Here is an 8,708-nt window from a genome sequence, read left to right on the forward strand (position 1 = left end):
CAATAATAATTAAAATACATGTCATAACGGATTTACATTCAGCTTGAGCTTACTATTTATTTTTGTACATAAGTGAAAGTGACATTCAACCAAGTGTGGTGACCCATACTCAGAATTCGTGCTCTGTGGTGACCCATACTCAGAATTCGTGCTCTGTGGTGACCCATACTCAGAATTCGTGCTCTGTATTATAACCCATCCAAAGTGTACACACACACATACACACTGTGAGCACACACCCGGAGCAGTGGGCAGCCATTTATGCTGCAGCACCCAGGGAGCAGTTGGGTGTTCAGTGTCTTGCTCAAGGGCACCTAAGTCATGGTATTGCCGGCCCGGGACTCTAACCAGTCTCTAACCACTAGGCCATGATTTCCCCATAACTGACATCATTTACATAAACTCAATGCATAAACAAATTCTGTTACTTAAAATAAAACTGAAATAAAAAATTCGAAAAACCTATACAGATATAAAAAACTGAAAGATTACAGACATAAACTAAATGAAAAGGAACACAATTAAATAAAAACTAATTCAAAGTATTAATAAAAACTATAATAGTATCTTAATGATAGTAAAATAACACTGATCCAGGCAGAAATACAGCTTATTCCAAAACAACTGTATGTCAGCATGTGTGTAGATTTGCCATCCAGATGTTAATTACTAATTATCAAATACTCATTATCCCGTTGTCACACACCTGGACTCATTTAGCTTGTTTTTGCCCGTGACCCAGTTTCTGTCTTCCGTGTTTAGGTTGATTAGTTCCCAGGTGTCTATTATCTTCCTCATGTGTTCCATGTCCCTGTTAATTTAGTTATTCCATCCACCTGTGTTTCCCCATTATCTGTTGTACATAAGCCTTGTCCTTCAGTTCTGTTTGGTCGGGTCTTCTCACTTGTGACTAACTCACTTGTCCTCACTTGTGAACATTTGCATTTGCATTTGCTACTAACGTGTGCCTACCTCTGTGCTCCATGGTGGATATCTCCTGTGTTGGATATATTAAAAGCCTTCTTCCGTTTATCCTCGACTCCGTATTCCTTCAGGCAGCGTCAAACCGTGACAGAAGACCCGACCTAAAGGAGAAAGTAGAAAACTGCGTCTTTCCCTCCGTTTTGCTTTCGTTTTTTCTCAGTCTTTTTGTTTTGTAGTGTTTCTATGGATCCCCTCTATCGTCCCGAATTCCTCATCCTCCTGCTGAAGCAGGAAGGACGTTCTCTCGAGGACCACACCAGATGGTTTCTGCTATTAGCTAATGCCACCAGCTACCCGGACGGCGCGCTCTGCACCTTCTACAACACCAGCCTGAACTCCAAATGCAGAGCGTTGTCGTCCGAAGATGGTCCTCGAGAGGATTTCGCCGCGTTCGTGGAGTGGACTCTGGCGAGAAATGGCTCATCTCTCACCGTCTGCCCCATAGAGGACCTCGCCAGCCCCACTCCCGACCCAGAGACCAGCCAGCCACCATCACGCCGCACGGAGCCAGAGCCCACCGCAGCCGCAGAGCCCGAGCCATCCACTGACAGGGAGCCGGAACTCGAGAGCGCGACTGACCAGGTGTGTGAGCCGGCAACACCGTGCATCGTGGGAGTCCTCGTGGAGATCGAGGGCGTGGAGGAAAGCCCTGCCCACACTCCTGCGACTGAGGGTGAGCTGTATACAGTCTCTGAAGGTCATATGGAGCAAGCTCTGGATCTGATGGACTGGTCTATGGAGGTAATCCCTAATTTTCCTGTTTCCCCGCTGGTTCCGTCCAGCCCTGATTCCCCTGTATACCCTCTCAGTCTCCCACTCCTACCTCCTCCAGTCATTTCCTCTGCTCCATTTCCGCTGGTTCCGCCCAGCCCTGAGTTTTCTGTTTCTCCGCTGGTTCCGCCCAGCCCTGAGTTTTCTGTTTCTCCGCTGGTTCCGCCCAGCCCTGAGTTTTCTGTTTCTCCGCTGGTTACGCCCAGCCCTGAGTTTTCTGTTTCTCCGCTGGTTACGCCCAGCCCTGAGTTTTCTGTTTCTCCGCTGGTTACGCCCAGCCCTGAGTTTTCTGTTTCTCCGCTGGTTACGCCCAGCCCTGAGTTTTCTGTTTCTCCGCTGGTTACGCCCAGCCCTGAGTTTTCTGTGTCTCCGCTGGTTCCGCCCAGCCATGATTTTTCTGTTTCACCACTGGTTCCGCCCAGCCCTGAATCTTCTGTGTCTCCTGTATTCCCTCCCAGCCTCCCTCTCCCGCCTCCTCCCAAACCTGCTGGTCCCTCTACTCCTCTTTCGCTGGTTCCGTCCAGTCCTGATCCTCCTGTCCTTCCTCCCATCCTTCTCCTCTCTCCTCCTCCTAGACCAGCCAGTTCCTCGCCATCCCTGCTGGTGCCAGTCAGTCCCGCAGCTCACTCTCAGTCCGCGCCAACGGGGCGCGGTGGTTCGCCGCTGGACTGCCAGTCGCCAGCTCCGCCTTGGCGTGTTAAGGCCCTGTCTCCGCCTCCAGCCTCCAAGCCCTGGACTCCTCCTCGGTCCTTCGACCCAGCGGCTCCGCATTGGCTCTTAGCTCCCTCGTCTCCACCGTGGCCTGTCATCCCACCTGCTCCACCGGGCTCCCTCGTCCCTCCGGCTCCACCTTGGTCAGTCGTCGACCATCCGCCGCCTCGGGACTCCTCTCCTCTGGTTCCACCTCGTCACTCCATCCCTCCGGCTCTGTCAGGCTCCTCCTTCCCTCCGGTTCCACCTCCATCCTCGGTCGCTCCGGCTCCACAGCGGTCTGCCAGGACCCCGCCTCCGCCTTGGTCGCCTGAGCCTTCTGCTCCACCTAGGCCCTCCGGAACCTCGTCGTCACCCTGGCTCTGCGGCTGTGCTGCTCCATCTTGGGCTCCTCACCCACCGGTGCAGTCTCCGCCTGTCGGCCCCCTGGTGTCGTCGACCCTTCCTTCACCATGGCTCCTCCCGCCGTCGACTCCACCTTGGATCTCCGTCCTGGCTGGTCTCTGGTGGACCATCTGGCTCCTCCTGCTCCTGTCTCCTCCCTGGCTCCTTCCTCCGTCGTCTCCTCCCTGGCTCCTCCTTCTGTGGTCCCTGTCTGCTGGCCCCCTCCTGGGAGTCCGTCCTCCACCGGAACCTCCTCCCAAGTTCCCACCCATGCCTCCCTCTGTTGTTTCTACGGTGCGAGGACGCACCTACCGGGAGGGGGGAGTACTGTCACACACCTGGACTCATTTAGCTTGTTTTTGCCCGTGACCCAGTTTCTGTCTTCCGTGTTTAGGTTGATTAGTTCCCAGGTGTCTATTATCTTCCTCATGTGTTCCATGTCCCTGTTAATTTAGTTATTCCATCCACCTGTGTTTCCCCATTATCTGTTGTACATAAGCCTTGTCCTTCAGTTCTGTTTGGTCGGGTCTTCTCACTTGTGACTAACTCACTTGTCCTCACTTGTGACCATTTGCATTTGCATTTGCTACTAACGTATGCCTACCTCTGTGCTCCATGGTGGATATCTCCTGTGTTGGATATATTAAAAGCCTTCTTCCGTTTATCCTCGACTCCGTATTCCTTCAGGCAGCGTCAAACCGTGATACCCGTTTTGTAACGAGGAGGCTGAGGCAGTATTGAATCCATTTGCAGCAGTTTATTAGGGAAAGTTCTTACAGACAGAGTCATTAAACCAGGCAGAGAGTCAGTACCATAATGGCAGTCCAATCTTTCAACATGCACAAGGGGAATCCAAAGAGCAAAAAGTAAGTATTCAGATGAGGGATCCCTCTTCTTCAGTGGAGTTGATTTGATTTTTTTCTGATTGCTAATTTTTGTTCATCAAATTTCAATTACTGTGAAACTGACAACAAACACACATTTGGTTTTTGTTTACCTAAATTGCTGATCAGTATTCTGTGAATAAGTCTCTCATTTTCTCTCTCTAAATTCTCAATCAGGTCTGTTTTTGGGTTGGTGACAACCTTCTAATTTCTTTTAACATCTGTTTCTGTGGGAATATTCCTAAAGAATCAACAGCAATGAGAGTGTCTTTCTGTTATCAGATTTATTTGTTATTTACCCACATTATTAAAATTGTAATACAAATATCAAAGGAGAATGCAACGTTCCCACTATGACAGCTGTGATAAAACGTGTGTGTGTTTAGGTGATGTGGAGGCTGGCAGTGGCTCTGGAGTCGGAGCTGAAGTAGGTGAGCGGTTCAGTGATGATTGGCCGGCTTATGGCTCATTCTCTCCACCTCGCAACACTCTCCCAGTTGTTGAGTCATCCCGCCCCCGTGACGAGCTCCGGGACACGCCCACCAATAAAAGGAAAAGGCTAAATGGACGAGCCCAATCGGATGCTGCAAAACTCCTACCTCCTGTGGTGCCATTTCTTCTCCTCCTTACTGTCTGTTTTTCACTCTCTTCATCTTGTGGCCTTTAATGTAGATCAAACTCTCACCTGCCTGAACAAGCACAGACACCAGCAGCAGATCCGCACCGCCCCATATGAACGTCCTGTAGAACATTTGCTTTTTACATTTGTCCATTTTTACAAACCAGTACTGTGGGTTCTGTAGTTATCTCTGATTAGTTTGCGGACTGTGTTCAGCTGATCTTGTACAATCTAACTATTTGGACTGAATCAACATGTTTCTGTAATCATAAGGAGCATTAGTTTGATCTGTTGACTGTTTTTTTTTCTTCCTATAATGATGTTTGTATTATATTGAATGTACAATACTGTTGAATGTTGAGAAGTTTATCAATTTGAATTTAATTTCAAATGTTGATTATATTTTATTTATTTATTTAGCCTTATGTTCAGTGTGTGTAATGTAAGTGTGTATGTGTAAGCACACAAGTAATTTTTATTTTATTTTACGAAAATGAGCAGTAGCATTATGCTAAAATGAATGATTAAAATCATTCTTCCAGATGTGCTAATGTTTTTTGGAGAGTTGCTTTAGTTCATAAATTAGTAGCTTTGACCTACATACAGTATTATTTCCCCCTCAAATCCTGAAAAGTGTGTACTATTAAGTTTGTAGCCTACTTTTAACCATGACAACAGTGTTTAATTTTTTTTAAAATACAGTGTCTTTTTCCATTTGCTGAAATGTATTGGTTTTAAACATTTCCAACTAGGTTTCTAACCCTAACCCGAACAATGTTAGGTAGGTTATTCCAGAGTTTAGGCCTTAGATAGGAAAAGGATCTGCCGCCCGCAGTTGATTTTGATATTCTAGGTATTATCAAATTGCCTGATTTTTGAGAACGCAGCAGATGTGGAGGATTATAATGTAGAGCTCATTCAAATACTGAGGTGGTAAAGCATTCAGGGCTTTATAAGTAATAAGCAATATTTTAAAATCTATATGATGTTTGATAGCGAGCCAGTGCACTGTTGACAGGACCGGGCTGATATTGTCATATTTCCTCGTTCTAGTAAGAACTCTTGCTGCTGCATTTTGGTCATTACATGCAGAGTTTTTAGGTCCTATAATTAACACCTCTGTTTTTTCAGAATTTAGAAGGAAGAAATTACTTGTCATCCGTTTTTTTATATCGACTATGCATTCCATCATTTTTTCAAATCGGTGTGTTTCAGTGGGCCGCAAAGAAATATAGAGCGAAGTATCATCAGCATAACAGTGAAAGCTAACACCATGTTTCCTGATGATATCTCCCAAGGGTAACATATAAAGCCTGAAGAGTAACGGCCCTAGTACTGAGCCTTGAGGTACTCCATTCTGCACTTGTGATTGATGTGATACCTCTTCATTCACTGCTACGAAATGATGGCGGTCATATACAGTATTGTTCAAAATAATAGCAGTACAATGTGACTAACCAGAATAATCAAGGTTTTTCGTATATTTTTTTATTGCTACGTGGCAAACAAGTTACCAGTAGGTTCAGTAGATTCTCAGAAAACAAATGAGACCCAGCATTCATGATATGCACGCTCTTAAGGCTGTGCAATTGGGCAATTAGTTGAAAGGGGTGTGTTCAAAAAAATAGCAGTGTGGCATTCAATCACTGAGGTCATCATTTTTGTGAAGAAACAGGTGTGAATCAGGTGGCCCCTATTTAAGGATGAAGCCAATACTTGTTGAACATGCATTTGAAAGCTGAGGAAAATGGGTCGTTCAAGACATTGTTCAGAAGAACAGCGTACTTTGATTAAAAAGTTGATTAGAGAGGGGAAAACCTATAAAGAGGTGCAAAAAATGATAGGCTGTTCAGCTAAAATGATCTCCAATGCCTTAAAATAGAGAGCAAAACCAGAGAGACGTGGAAGAAAACGGAAGACAACCATCAAAATGGATAGAAGAATAACCAGAATGGCAAAGGCTCAGCCAATGATCACCTCCAGGATGATCAAAGACAGTCTGGACTTACCTGTAAGTACTGTGACCGTTAGAAGACGTCTGTGTGAAGCTAATCTATTTTCAAGAATCCCCCGCAAAGTCCCTCTGTTAAAAAAAAGGCATGTGCAGAAGAGGTTACAATTTGCCAAAGAACACATCAACTGGCCTAAAGAGAAATGGAGGAAAATTTTGTGGACTGTTGAGATTAAAATTGTTCTTTTTGGGTCCAAGGGCCACAGGCAGTTTGTGAGACGACCCCCAAACTCTGAATTCAAGCCACAGTACACAGTGAAGACAGTGAAGCATGGAGGTGCAAGCATCATGATATGGGCATGTTTCTCCTACTATGGTGTTGGGCCTATTTATCGCATACCAGGGATCATGGATCAGTTTGCATATGTTAAAATACTTGAAGAGGTCATGTTGCCCTATGCTGAAGAGGACATGCCCTTGAAATGGTTGTTTCAACAAGACAATGACCCAAAACACACTAGTAAACGGGCAAAGTCTTGGTTCCAAACCAACAAAATTAATGTTATGGAGTGGCCAGCCCAATCTCCAGACCTTAATCCAATTGAGAACTTGTGGGGTGATATCAAAAATGCTGTTTCTGAAGCAAAACCAAGAAATGTGAATGAATTGTGGAATGTTGTTAAAGAATCATGGAGTGGAATAACAGCTGAGAGGTGCCACAAGTTGGTTGACTCCATGCCACACAGATGTCAAGCAGTTTTAAAAAACTGTGGTCATACAACTAAATATTAGTTTAGTGATTCACAGGATTGCTAAATCCCAGAAAAAAAAATGTTTGTACAAAATAGTTTTGAGTTTGTACAGTCACAGGTAGACACTGCTATTTTTTTAACACACCCCTTTCAACTAATTGCCCAATTGCACAGCCTTAAGAGCGTGCATATCATGAATGCTGGGTCTTGTTTGTTTTCTGACAATCTACTGAACCTACTGGTAACTTGTTTGCCACGTAGCAATAAAAAATATACTAAAAACCTTGATTATTCTGGTTAGTCACATTGTACTGCTATTATTTTGAACAATACTGTAAGTACGATTTAAACCATGCTAATGCACTTCCATTAATCCCTACAAGTCTATGCAAAAGAATGTTGTGGTCAATTGTGTCAAACGCAGCAATAAGATCCAATAAAACTAATAGATAGATACACCCACGATCAAATGATAAGAGCAGGTCTTTTGTAACTCGAAGGCGAGCAGTCTCAGTACTATGATACGGTCTAAATCCTGACTGGAAATCCTTACAGATACCAATTTTGTCTAAGAAGGAATATAATTGTGAGGATACTACATTTTCTAGTATCTTGTACAGAAAAGGGAGATTCGAGATCGGTCTATAATTAACTAGTTCTTTGAGGTCAGGTTATGTTTTTTTGATGAGAGGCTTAATAACAGCCAGTTTGAAAGTTTTGGGGACATATCCTAATGACAATGAGGAATTAAAAATAGTCGGAAGAGGATCTATGACTTCTGGAAGCACCTCTTTTACGAGCTTAGATTGTATAGGCAGGGATAGGCAACTCTGGTCCTGGAGGGCCACTATCCTGCAGAGTTTAGCTTCAGCTCTCATAAAAACTCACGTGCCTGTATCTATCTAGTAATCCCGAAAACACTGATTGCCTTGTTCAGGTGTGTTTAATTAGGGTTGGATATAAACTCTGCAGGATAGTGGCCCTCCAGGACCGGAGTTGCCTATCCCTGGTATAGGGTCTAACATGCATGTTGTTAGTTTAGATCAGGGATCCTCAAATCTGGACCTCGAGATCCACTTTCCTGCGGAGTTTAGCTCTAACCCTAATTAAACACACCTGAGCATGCTAATCAATGCCAATCTTGTCCTTAGGATCATTAGAAAATCTCAGGCAGGTGTCTTTTATCAGGGGTGAAGCTAACTCTGCAGCGCATTGGACCTCCAGGATAAGATTTGAGGAAGGGGGTTAGATGATTTTACAAGTTTTATACAATTCTTCCTCTTCTATAGAAGATAATGAGATGAACTGTTCCTCAGGGAGTCTATAGTGCTATGGGAGTCTAAAACGTTACTATTGTTGAAGGCTGAATGGTTAAAATTTTATCTCTAATAGTATCGATTTTAGAAGTAAAAAGTAGTTCATAAAGTCATTACTGCTGTGATGTTGGGAAATATCAACCCTTGTTGAGGCTTTATTATTCGTTAATTTAGCCACTGTATTGAATAAACACCTGGGGTTATGTTTGTTTTCTTCTAAAAGAGAAGAAAAGGAATCGGATCTAGCTGTTTTTAATACTTTTCTGTAGGATAGGATACTTTCATGCCAAGCAAAATGATAGCACCAATAGAGAGATACAACCACGATCAGATGAT

This window comes from Carassius auratus, unplaced genomic scaffold (genome assembly GCF_003368295.1).
Source record: "Carassius auratus strain Wakin unplaced genomic scaffold, ASM336829v1 scaf_tig00041688, whole genome shotgun sequence".
Taxonomy (NCBI): Eukaryota; Metazoa; Chordata; class Actinopteri; order Cypriniformes; family Cyprinidae; genus Carassius; species Carassius auratus.